Source organism: Triturus cristatus, chromosome 6 (genome assembly GCF_964204655.1).
Source record: "Triturus cristatus chromosome 6, aTriCri1.1, whole genome shotgun sequence".
NCBI lineage: Eukaryota > Metazoa > Chordata > Amphibia > Caudata > Salamandridae > Triturus > Triturus cristatus.
Genome location: NC_140589.1, coordinates 1,178,499,811 through 1,178,514,012, shown reverse-complemented (window position 1 = coordinate 1,178,514,012; position 14,202 = coordinate 1,178,499,811).

Here is a 14,202-nt window from a genome sequence, read left to right as displayed (position 1 = left end):
CAAGTTCTAAGATGGAACCACAGTCTCTGGCAGGGGGTGGAACATACCAAAAGGGGAGATCTATATTACAAGTAGGGAGAGAATATATTTTAAGCATAGCATTTAACAAGAAATAATGAAAGGTTTAAACAATGTGTATTTTGTGCAGAGCATATAACATGAACTGGGGAAAGGTTATAACACACCTCCTTTCCCAAAGGAAATGAAGAAAAGAAAGGAAGGTGAGGCAGGGAGCAGGCAAGGAGAAAGAGGGAAAAGAGGAAGAGGAGGAAAGTCACAGCGTATGACACAGATATGCAGATAAACATACAACCGACATATGACTGTTATTTTCTAAAATTGTTTCATGACATAATCCCTATGCCAGTTAGGTGATCTTACATTTCTGTCACACTGGCCAGGTGTGTTGGGTTGCATGTTAAAACCATCATTAGACTTGTTACTACTACTTTGCTCAGAGTATGGAACTAATCTGTCCATGCTCCACATTCTGCCATCAGCCACGGTGACCACATTTCTTTTGACATCCTTAATCCTAGCAGGACCATAGTATTTCTTATACCTGTTCGAAATAATGTCAGGTCTTTTAACCAGGACACGTTGACCTACTTTCCAATCACGTGGTTTGGCTCCCCATCTATGATCATATTCTTGTTTGTATTTCATTTGATGTTGCACAATCCTTTCCTTGGTCAATTGACAATTCCATGCAAAAGAATTGTCTTCGAATAACCAATTAGGCGTGAGTTCGGAGCCAGGTTTGCGCCCTTTTAGAAGACAAAAAGGGGAGTAACCAGTCACATTGTTAGGTGTAATATGATAAGACCATATCATGTCTTTGATAGACTGAACGGGTTTATGTTCAACCATCACCAATTGCAAAGCGTCCTTGATCATCCTGTTGCAGCGTTCTACCAACCCATTGGAACGAGGACAATATATGGGAGTGGAAATGTGTTTAATGGCCAAACTGACAAGAAATTCTTTCATTTCCTCAGAAACCAACTGCACTCCATTGTTAGTAGGAGAGTGTGTGGGATACCTTCACTTGCAAATGCATCAGAAAGGAAAAGTATTATGGTTTTGGTGTCCAATTTATTGACTAACTTTAGGGTGACCCATTTGGAAAAATAGTCTACCAAAACTAGATTGAACCTCTCTTGTAATCCTGATATCTGTAGGGGACCAATGATGTCCAAACCCAATTTTTCCCAGGCTTTAATGGGATCTTGCACTGGTTCCAACAGTATTTTATGTGTGCTTTTAGATTTGTCGCTGAGATCCTCTATTAGAGTGTTCATACCAGGAAACCAGAACCCTGATCAAAGCTTGCTTTTAGTAAGGCTCCTTCCCAGATGGCCTTTGTGCGCTATCTCACAGATGCGTTTCCTGAGATTTGCAGGGGGAATTATCTTGTCAGATTTGAAGAAATCGGTTCCTGCAATAAGCAATTCCTCCCTAACATTCCAAAATGGTTGTAATTCACAAGGAAGGTCACTACATTTCTTGGGCCAACCATTAGTGAAGTTTTCGTTAACCGCTTTCAATGTAATATCCCCTGAAATGCTGCTTTTCCACTCTTCCTCTAAAATGACAGGAATGTCTGCCTGTAAGACTTCAAACTCTTCCACAACTTTCTCTATATGCTTATTGATGGGTAAGCGAGAAAGGCAGTCTGCAACTTAGTTCTTGTTGCCTGGAACATACTCAATTTTAAAGTTGAAATTTTGTAGAGACACTAGCCATTTGCCAATCATGGGTGTAGTTTTTTCAATGTCCTTAGATGAAAATAAAGACACTAAGGGTTCATGGTCCGTCCTGAGTGCAAATGGTATACCCCATAAAAAATATTTAAAATGATTTGTAGCCCAAAAACAAGATAAAGCCTCTTTCTCTATTGTGAAGTAGTTAATTTCTGCATCGTTGAGTGTCCTGGAAGCAAAGGCTATGATTTTTTCTTTACCTTCTTGCATTTGAGAAAGAGTGGCACCAATGCCTCTGTTACTGGCATCAGTGGTAAGGAACGTATCTTTGGTACTGTCAAAGTTCCCAATGCAGGGTGCAGTTAAAATCGCTTTTTTGATCCCCATAAACGCATTGTTGTGGATAGGTAACCATTCAAATGTATTCTCTTTCTTAAGTAGGTCTCAAATAGGTTGTACCAGATCTGAGAAATGTTTTATGAATTTAGACATATACTCAGCCAAACCTAAAAAAGATTTGATTTCATCCTTGTTAACAGGGATGGGAGCTTCAACCACAGACTCTATTAAATCCATTTTGGGTTTCATGCCTTCACTGGACAAGGTGTGTCCCAGAAATTCAACAGATGCTACTTCAATCTTACACTTGCTCCTCTTGATGGTGACACCTGCTTCATTAAGTTTGGCACACACTTTCCTCAAATTGAAAGTGTTTTCATCTTCATTGGAACCGTAAATGAGATTGTCATCTTGGAAACAAATGGATTTGTCTACCCCCCCACCCCCCAAAATATGTTGCATTATTCTTTGGAAAGCCTCTGCGGCCAATGCCAAGCCAAACGGCATCCTCAAGAATTTGTAGGTACCAAAGGGCGTGGTAAAAGCTGTGAGAATTTGTGAATTAGGGTGCAATGCCACTTGGTGATATGCCGATGTTAGGTCTAATACAGAAAAGAATCTGGCACCATTTATTACGGATAACATTTCATTAATTTTGGGAAGCGGGTACCTGTCTACCCAGATGTTGGCTTTGAGACTTCTCAAGTCCACACACATGCGGATGTGATTACTCTCTTTTTTAGAAGTTATAACAATGGGGGCCAACCACTCTGTATTTTCCACAGCCTGAATTATGCCTTCCTTTTCTAGTTTCTCCAATTCCTTTTTTAAAAGTTCACGCATCACCAAAGAAATGAACCTGATCTTGTGTGCAACCGGAACGGCATCATTTTTAAGTTTTATTTTGTGCAAATAGTTTTTTAACAAGCCAACATTATCCGTGAAAACATCTGGAAATTCATCACATATCCCTTTTCCTGTTAATGATCTATCAATCAGTAAAACTTGTTCTATGTTGTTAGGGTCAAGCATGATGCCTAAATCTTTCTGGTGCTTCCACCCTAGTAAATGACTTCCTTTTTCCGTAATGTATACCTTCCAAAAGGTATGTCTGTCTTTGAAAGAGATTCACATCTTCACCATTCCTTTTAGAGGAATAGGATCCTTGTTGTTCCCCCCCCCCCCCCGGGTGAACATCAGGTTTTTCCAAAATGTATTTCTCATCACTAAACAAACCTTGGAATGTCTCTTTGTCTACTAGGGTGTAAGGGGGACAGGAGTCAGCAAATGCATTGACTTTTTTGCCATCCAATTGTAGTTCACAAACAGATAACTAATCTTCTCTTCAACTCCTTGACCATGCACTTGAAAGATATATTTGTTATCACCAGAATCAGTGACCTGATTATAAACCACATGTACATCTTTACCTACTTCCTTAGATTACATATTTTGGAAAAAAGGACCAACTCTGTTACACTTCCTACAATTAACTCCTCTGGCAGGACACCTAGGGAAATTTGCTACATGATTCACATTCCCTCATCTATAGTATCTGAAATTCTCTTTTTTAGGCTTGGGTCTAACTACAATTTGTTTGTTCGATACTTTTAAAATATCATCATCTTCTTTAATTTCATTTACATGTTTCTCCTCTGACATAGATTCTTTGTTACTTTTAATTTCTTTTACACAGTAAGCAGTATGCTCTACACTCTTAGCTATTGCTACAGCCTCTTCAAAATCAGGATTTTGAGTTAACAACCTTTCTTGCACTTTGTGGTCATTGGTGCAACGGACCAATTGATCCCTGATGAGAGAATCGGCGAGTGCACCAAATTCACAAGTGGCGGAAAGCCCCCTCAAAGTAGCAATATATGTGGTGACTTTTTCATTTTTACCTTGTACCCTTTGAAAGAATTTATGTCTCTCCAATACAACATTAACTTTATCCTTGAAATGGGAACCCAATTTTCTTAAAGTAGTTGTGAAAACATCAGCATCACCATCACCCTCCTCCTCTCCCCCATCAGCGAGATCTTCATAAACTTTCCTCCCTTGGTTGCCCAAATTATGTAACAAAATATGTTGTTTCCTTACTGAAGAAAACTTTTCCCCTCCTATGGCAATAAGATAGGAATGGAGCATTTTGACCCACTTATGCCACAGAATTTCTGGTTCACCCTCCTCATTTAAAAACAGAGGCGGTTGAATCATATTAGCAACTGACATGGTGGCAATGCAAATCCAAGAAATTAGGAAGGAAATGGAACCAGGATGAATGGGGAATGAAAGATGACTGCAAGAAGAAAAGCTGTGCCAAACCGCTACGGGAATGGACAAAATGCAAAGAATTTCAACCAGAGGAAGAGCTGTGCTTGTCAGCGAGATGGAGCACAGAAGCAAAACTGCAGGCAATTAAGCTGTACCTGTCAGCGTATGGGCTCACGGTAGGATGAAGAGAAATATGAAGAAAAACTGCAGGCAAGCTGCGCCTGTCAGTGTGTAACAGTAAATACACTTACTTGGTGGAACTTGAAGAAAAATGAAACCAGTGTGCAGGACACTTGAGAGAAAATTAGGACTGCCACACTTCTGAAGTAAGCAAAGGCAAGATGCTGAAGAAGAAACCCCGCCCCAAGCAGCAAAAGCGAAACACCTTTAAAAGGCGAACGCTGGTGAGGAACCGCTTTGGGGGCGAGGTAGGAACACTCACAGAGCAGAAACACCCCTCCTCCGGCGAATGCTAATCTCCTGAGGACTGCGCTGAATAAGTAACGCACCACCTAGTGAGGATGCCTCTCCTGAAGTGAACACTAATCCCCTGACGCAAGCGCTGACGGGGGAGGCGATGAAATTGAGACGCCTCTCAGAAGGTAGGTGTGGTGAAGGAAGGCCTTGGGGCATGCGCCGATTTGGATTCACTCCTCAGAGCAAAACGCCCTTCTGAGACGAACGATATGCCCCAGAGGACTTCGCCAAGGAGGTGACGCTCCACGTAGCGAGAACGCCTCCCCTGAGGCGAACACTAATCCCCTGAAGCATGCGCCGACAGGGGAGACGAAGAAGTGAATACGCCTCTGTGGATGTGCAGAGAAGAGCGAACTCCAAACTAAAATAAGGAGAACAATCAGCGTGAGCCTCAAGGACGGTCACTGAATTGAAGCAGGAAATAGATGAAGTTGATGGAAACAAAGTCCTCCGTGAAAAATAAAAAGGAGCACAGAAGCAATGAAGGTAGGCTGGCTAAACAGGTGTGAGGAACCGTGGCTGTCCCCTGCACAGCATCTAGTAGTACAGTCGTCACCAAAAATGTTATAATAAGTGCAGGAAACAAAGTTATTTGAAGAAAATAAGTGGGTTTATTTCAACATACGGTTCCTCCAACTGCCATGCCTAACGCTTCTCAGGCGGTATGCCAACATTCTGAGGTGCACTCCTGCTCACGTACTAAGATGGAACCACAATCTCTGGCAGTGGGTGGAACATACCAAAAGAGGAGTACTATATTACAAGTAGGAAGAGAATATATTTTAAGCATTGCATTTAACAAGAAATAATGAAAGGTTTAAACAATGTGTATTTTGTGCAGAGCATATAACGTGAACTGGGGAAAGGTTATAACACATGTCGTACCCATTCCTGAGGAGGCTTGGTCTAAATTGGCTTTAGGTTTTGCTGTCCCTATTGACCTTTTGCCTACCAATAAAAAGTATCTCATTGTGTTGGTGGACTACTACTGTAAGTGGGTTGAATTTGAATTTGCTTCTGCTCCTGACACCTCACCGGTGATTACATTTTTTAGCAGAATTTTCAACTCTGAGGGCGGTCTGAAATAATATGTGATGGATAATGGCACACATTTTGTGTCAGCTCATCCAATGGACATGTTGAGAGGATGAACAGGTTCATGAACGACGGTATACAATCAGCTTTGGCCTGTAATATACCTGTGGAAGACTTCTCGCACAAGAAAATTTGGTCGTACTTGATCACTCCACATTCCACCACTGCCATTCCACCTTTTCACCATTTTTAGGAAATGGGATCTCAGAGTAAATGTTGGTCCAGATTGGATAAAAGATTTAAAGAGAAGAAAGCTTCCTTGTTATGCATGTAGTGACAAACAGAAGATGATAAATGCGACACAAGTAGGCCAAAACATTACAAAGGAGTATCATGAGTCTAAACACAAAGGGAGAGACCAAGGCTTTGCTGTTGGTGATTGGGTCAAAGTCAAAAAAGGGGCTTCAGGTTCTCAACACCTGTTCAGATATTGAGAATTTCAAAAGGTACGCTCTTTTTGGATAAAAAGTGGTGGTGGAGTAGGAGATCAGTAGTCAAGTTTACATCTGACCAGGCGATTAAGATTTTATGAAACAACAATTTACTTGAGAATGATGCAGATGATGTTTCACATTTGTTAGGTGATATACTACCTACTAAGGAAAGGAATTTTGATGCTCTTGTGACTTGCACCCATGTCTAGGTTCAACTTCTATAAATATTGTAGAAGAACAAGAAAATTCTCAGAGTTCTACAGAAGTCCCTTCAGATATTTTGCTAGCTAACCTGAACGCTATTGCTCCCACGGATATAGCGGATACTGTCTCCAGAGTATAACGCAATAGTTCTGTGCCAGTGAAGTACAAAGATTTTTATTTGTATTCACTTGTTTTTCTCCAAAAAGAAGGAGAATATGTAGTGTATGTACTTCACTTTGTCTGTCCTTCTGTCATCTGCACTCCCTCCATATGTACTGTATTCTAGAATTGTTTTTCTTTAGGAGTTCCCTGCATGTGATCTGCTGATGTTTACTTTTAATGTATGGCCTGTGATGATGCTCTTGTCCGGTGTCCTCAGATTGCTCTTGCTAGGCAGTGGCCAGCTGGCCTCCACCCGGACGAGGACGCACTCCCTTGGGCTCCTGTGTTGTATTCAATAAACTTAAGAAGAATTACCTAAAGTTGTTTCTTCATCAGTGTTTTCTTCAGCTTTACGAAGGGGCTTTCAGGCACCTTTCTTCATCCGTTGGTCAGTTGTTGTGACATTCTCATTTTGCTTCCTCCCACTACAGCATAGGACACTGGGTCAGCCTACTTAAGTCACTGGTTAACTTCACTTTGAGTGACTGCATTTTGCTCTTTCACAAGTAGCACACCAGGTAGTTCACTTAACCCCTTCGCTGAGGCGCGAATTCCGCCGCAGCGCTGGGGGGGTTTGGGGGGTTTGCGGAGCCGCCATGCTCATGACGGAACCACGCCGTCATGAGTCACGGGCGAGCTGTGCTCATGACGGCGCGGTTCCGTCATGACTCCACACACTTGCGCTGATCGCCCGCACAGGCGGGGAAACAGCGCCGCGTGGGCGGAGCGGCCGCCAACGGCCGCAGCATGACGGAACCACTCCGTCATGAGCACACGGCGCCCGTGGCTCATGACGGAGTGGTTCCGTCAGAAGCATGCAAGGGGTTAAGTGACAGTGTTTTTGTTTTTATTTTAGTATTTCTTTAGTGTTACCTTATATGATAGTAGCATCATTTGAAGTTAGCAAGGAACATAATCCAGCTTTATCAGATCCTGTCTCCTGCTAAAGTTGTTGCACATTTCTTTCAGAGTGTCATTTGTTATATGACTGCATTTATTTTCTGGACTTAGTTTCACCAATGGTCCTTTAATAAATTTGTCCTGGAAGAAAACCAAACTTTATACTGTTTAATTTGCAGCACATTTGTAACAGAGTTCCATAATACCCTTATTTGATTTTTATTAAAATCATAAAAGTACAGTTAAAGAAGACAGATCATTAATAAGGTTACACATTTGTACATAAGATAAAGTCCACACACAATAAAACATAAAGAAGAACAGCTAAAGCAGATCTTACAATACTAAGGGCCTCATGTAGGTAGCCCAATACCGGTCGGTAACGGCCGATTTTCGGTAATTATACCGTTACCGGCCGGTATTTAGGCTTTTGCAATGTAGGGGGCACATTACAGGATTCGGTAATTTACCGAATCGGTAAAATTACCGAATCGGTAATTTTACCGATTCGGTAAATACCGAATCCTGTAATGATATGTAGGGGGAGTGTGTGGGTGTCGTGTGGAGTCGGTATTTACCACCAACTAATAGTTGGTGGTAAATGAAGAATGGCTCTGTAAAAGCATTTTCAAGCGCTTAGAAGTGTGCAATGTGGCAGACATACATGCCCTTAGGGCATGTATGTGTGCCACGTGTGCACACATGCAGGAATCAGGGGTGCAACAGGGTGTCAATGTGACACCCTGCCACCCTTGATTGTGCTCCCCCCATTACCGAATCGGTATTTACCGATTCGGTAATGAGGCATACCTTCCCATTGATTCAATCAATGGGAAGGTATGCCTCATTACCGAATCGGTAAATACCGATTCGGTAATTACCGATTTTCTACGATTCGGTAATTTTTACCGAATGAATACCTACATAGCATTTACCACTTCATAAATACCGAATCGGTATGATTCGGTATTTATGAAGTGGTAAATGCCAGGCCACCTACATAAGGCCCTATAAGTGGAATCAAAAGCAAACTTCAGGTCGTACCTAGTTAGAAGTAGCTCATTCCCATATGAATTGTGGCTAAAATGCAGGATAGGCTCCCCCCTCAGTGCTCAACAAACCCCATGTCATGTGGGGTGCTAAACAGTGCCTGGTGTTAAAATCCCCCATCCGCATAATCACGTAGTTACCATGGAAGCTGCTCAAGCTAAGCTCTATATCCTCTTGCAATGAGTTCGCTATATCCGTATTACTAACATCAAAAACAATATTGTGAAATGTCACCAATAGAATGCTCTATCACAGTTCACAAATATAATCTGATAGTGAGGTGCGGCCAGCTTTGTCCATACAGTCAGTGGTGGCTGGCATGGATCTGGGAAGGCGGGCAGGGGAGACAGGGGAAGCGAGTGTAAAAAACAACAAACAAACAAAAAACTTACCTTCTCGCTACTTCCTCGCTGCGTCTCTACTCCGTAGTCCCTCCTCACTCCAGCTGGTCTCTCCTCCATGGTCCCTGCTCCAGCTGGAACAGGAAGGATATCCAGGCTACCCATAGCCAATCACAAAGCTGCAAAGCAGCATTGGGATTGATCTGAGCGCCGAGGTTCGGCGCTCAGACAGGTAGTGGGAGCCTGGACATGTTTTCCACCCAGGCTCCAATAAAGCCTGGGTGGAGAACATGCAAAGTGCGCATGAATGTTTGGCAGGCCCGAAACAGCCAGCCAAACATTCAGGTCCACTTACAGAGTGTGCCAGGGCCGGCTTTAGGGCGGTGCGACCGGTGCCACCGCACCAGGTGCTGGCTTCCTGGGGGCGCCGTGTTTGAAAGTTTAGTATGCTTTTGAAGCACCTGCTGCAGCGTTTCTTTCCGCCGGCAATTACCAGACCTCACATAAATGTCAAGATAACTTGTGTGATTAATGATCTTCCTGGAGAGAGATCAGCATTTTGTATAGTTGAGGTTTTGACTTCGGTGAAGTTAGTGCAGAGGGTTAATATGCCTGTTGCAAAGAACGTGTACCAAGTAGATTACAGAGTGCATATAATGTAAACAGATCAGCAGGTTACTGCTTTCAAAAGAGATCTTTTTTGTTATTTGCAATTTATAACTTAAAGTCCTAATATAGAATAGTGAGCTATTGACTTTCATCCTAGAACTGCATACACACTGCAAAGTATACATTATTAGAACATTGATTAATGTTGCAAAAAGGGATAATTTGGCTAGAAATCGATTCTTATTATTAAAGAAAACTCCCAACTATGGGTCGATTCCGATCCTGGAGAAACCGGGTACGAACCGTTGGTCGGAGCGTTTTCTCCGTCCGACTCGTACCCGGTAAAAACACCATACAAACATGCAAGTACGATTTGTACGGAAACACCATTTTCGTACGATTCGTAGAAAACACCGACGACACAAAAACACATACAAATGTGATCCGGGACGGCGCGTACGCGACATGCGGACGGAGTTAGGCAGCTTTTTACGTACCAGCAAGTACGATTCGTACCGACAGCACTCCGGACGGCTATATTTTTACGGCACACAAAAAGTGGCGGTAAAGCTAAGTACGCCGCGAAGCGTGAGGAAAAGGGGGCCCGGTATGTGCCGGACACCCCCCAAGCCCCCCCCCTATCCGCGCCGTACCCCCAACACCCCGGCATGTCTGCGACTTCCCACAGCCACCCCCGTACGTCCGCGCCATACCCCCAGCCCCCCCGTACGTCCGCGCCGTACCTCCACCCCCCGTATGTACGGTGCGGACCCCCACCCACGTATGTACGGTGCGGACCCCCACCCCACCCCCGTATGTACGGTGCAGACCCCCACCCCCGTATGTACGGTGCGGACCCCCACCCCACCCCCATATGTACGGTGCGGACCCCCACCCCCGTATGTACGGTGCGGACCCCCACCCCACCCCCGTATGTATGGTGCGGACCTCCAGCCCCGTATGTACGGTGAGGACCCCCACCCCACCCCCGTATGTACGGTGTGGACCCCCACCCCCGTATGTACGGTGCGGCCCCCCAGCGCGTTCGGACGTCGGTTTACCGAGTCGTACGTAAAAACGTCCGGGGATGTGTCGGACACTTTTTCCGACCCGAGGACGTGTCGGGGTATATTCCCAATGCGATTCGTATGGTGTTTTTTACATACGAATCGTACTTGCCAGTTTGTGCGGGACTTGTACGATTCGTACGTAAAAAAAATCCGGATACGATTCGTACAGGGAATATTTCTCCAGGATCGGAATCGACCCCTATGCTGTTTCTTTTTAGACTCCGAGTTTGTGCTTCTCCACACCAAGCACTCTTAAACTATACTGCCTACCAGTATGGATGACATGTGACTCCTACACTTTTAGGGGCATATTAGCAAGGGCTGGAGATATAATTATTCGCCGCTTTAGCGTCTGTTTTCGAGCGATAAGCGGCTATAATTATATCGCAATATCATCAAGGACGCGCTAGCGCGTGTTTCTTTGATGTAGAGCCCGTTTTTTCACAGCCTCGCCTCGCATCGCTAATGAGATGCAAAGGAGGCGTGGCTGTCAAAACAGCACATGAAAATATCGCGATATTAACAAGGAGGTGCAGCGATGAAAAAAATCGCGCTACCTCGGCCTTAACGCTAGAATTTAACGTCTGTTAAATTCCAGACTAAGGCATACTAATAATGGTAGGTGGAGGGTCATATCAGCAATGTTATCGCTGTTTTCCATGGAACATCGCTGGAAAACCAGCGATGTTCCATGGTAAACACCGCTATCGCTGAAATATTATCGCCATAGCGCTATGTATTGTTAATATAGAGTTATCATGGCAAGAATTTTCAGCGATAGCCGGCGATAATATTTCTACCGCTATGTGGGGCCAGTTAATATTCCCCTTAGTCCTTTGGCTAATGTAATATTTCCTATACACTGATTTACACAGGTATGATTGATTGTCTCTGTGTAATGTATGTGTGATGCAAAGTGCTCGGACACCCTACACTGGTATGAGTGGCGCTATATAACTAATTCAATACATCTGAGAGAGTGTGGTTATGGAGACTTGGGGGCATATTATCAAGGACGGCGTTAAAAATTATCACTGGTTTAGCGGCAGAAAACTGCCGATAAAGCGGCGATAATGGGCTTGATAATATGCCCTTGAGAATTCCAATAGAAGTCCATGTTCTTGTGTGAACATGGGCTTCTATTGGAATTCTCCAGGGCATATTATCAAGCCCATTATCGCCGCTGTAGCGGCAGTTTTCTGCCGCTAAACCGGCGATAATTTTAACGCCATCCTTGATAATATGCCCCAGAGTCACTGTTAAAGGGTGCTAGTGAGAGAATCCATGGTGGAGGTGGTCATTGGGGGGGCGCCAACAAACATTGTCGCACAGGGTGCCACCAGCACTAAAGCCGGCCCTGGAGTGGGCCTACCACTCCTCCCACTGCTTTGAGAGCAGAGCAGCCCCGCCCTGCAGAGACCCTGCAGCAGGAACAAATAAAATGATAATAACCTCGAGTTATTATTATTTTATTTTTCCTTAATTTCACTGCTAAAAGGCAATGGGGCAATGCTCCTCCACCTTAGCCGAGGAGCCGTCACTACGTACAGTGCAGCCGGGGAAGGTAAGAGCCACCAGTTTGATTGGTTCTCCCATAGCTCTGCCCATAGTTCCTCGCATCGCAGGGGTAAAATAGGTCACGGATTCATCAATAAAGACAGGTTCCAGCAGCCAGGTTTCCTGAAGGCAAATAACACTATAGGTTTTAATCAATTTTAACATATCTAGTATTTTCCAGTTTTGAACCCAACCCAGCCACATTCCACGATACAAATCTTATACCTCCTCCAGCTGCGTTAGTTAGGTGCAGAGTAACTATAGTTCCATCCATTGTTGGGGGAGGGTCGATTTCGCCCATTTGAGTAACAGGTAAAGCCTCGCCGGCATGAGTGACCATGGGAGACTCTAGGACAGTTGGGGGCATATTATCAAGCACGGCGCTAAAATTATCGCCGCTTTAGCGGCAGAAAACTGCCGCTAAAACGGCGATAATAGGCTTTATAATATGCTCTATGGAAATCCAATTGAAGCCCATGTTAGACGTGAAGTACATCTAACATGGGCTTCAATTGGAATTCCATAGAGCATAATATCAAGCCCATTATCGCCATTTTAGCGGCAGTTTTCTGCCGCTAAAGTGGCGATAATTTTATCGCCGTGCTTGTTAATATGCCCCCTAGTTCGCTAATAAGTCAATCCAGCTGATCTAACCCTTTCTGGGGTAAGAATCTGTTCCTAGAAGTGACAGGGGCTGTAGCACTTGTACATGGGTGATCAGAAATATCTTCTTGCCTGTAGAAATAACCCAAAAGGAGGACTTCAATGGCTGTTAGCATGCCATGAGAGTCTAAGGCAGTCCAAAATATGTGTAACAATAGCACTTGTCCAGAAGTTTGCGACAATACAGTTGTTGGTGTCTGGGTTTTGGCAAATTGTCTACCAATGGAACCCTCCGTACATGATTGATCTTATTGTTTAATTGGCTCAGGCCATCCACCCTCGTGGTTATATAATGCACTACCCTGTTTAAAAGTTGGTCATAATTATCCCACGTACCTATCTTCAGAGGGGGGTGCACCTTTCAGAATCAGCACAAATGGGGCAGCCTGTGGCAGCAATTGGAGTGGCTGCTGGCCCAGTGACACGGATACTGCTCCCTGGACCTCCCTTTTGCCATTCAAGCATCCCTTTATATCACCTAAGACCAGCTTACAAGAACCTTCCATACTAAAGTTCACACGACCTGGGTGGGGCACTTTCAGTCTCTTGTATTTGCAGGTTGGACCTAGGGGGAGCTGACATAGCCCTCTCCACTGTTCCATGTCCCCCCTCCATTTAGTTAGCCAATCCAGTATCTGTGCTTACATTCTTGACCGTGAGTTTGGGTGAAGTCAAACAGTCACTGGTTTGGGTTGCAGCAAGCGAGCCTCCAGAGAGTCCAGTCTGCTCAGGTACACAGAAATTAAATTACCCAATATTTCCTCCAAATGGGCGAGCTTGCTGGCAAAGTCCATGGTCGAGACTTTGAGGCCTCTCTCATGTGGTACAGCCTTCAGCGGTAAGACGAACAACCTGATCAGATTTTCCTTTTCTATGCTGGGGCCATTTTTCCATCAGTCTGTTGTTCTACCATTCACATATTTCTTCCACCCACTCCAGCATGCATCAAGGGGCAATGTGTCAGCCCACTTTGGCCAGTGACTGATTTCAATATAACTTACAGCATGCTACCCATTTACAAGGAGAACATCCACACACAAAGGGCCTCATGTAGGTAGCCAAATACCGGTCGGTAACGGCCGATTTTCGGTAAATATGCCGTTACCGACCGGTATTCAGACAAGTGAGATGTAGGAGTCCAAAAACCACCTTTCGGTAAATATGAGGCGGTAAATACCGAATCATATTTACAGAATTCTAAAATACCGAATCAGATTTACCGAATACATACTTAACGAATCGGTAAATATGAAGTGGTAAATATGAAGTGGTAAAAATTAAAATGACATGTAGGAGCACTCGGTAATTAAGAAATCCAAGAAAA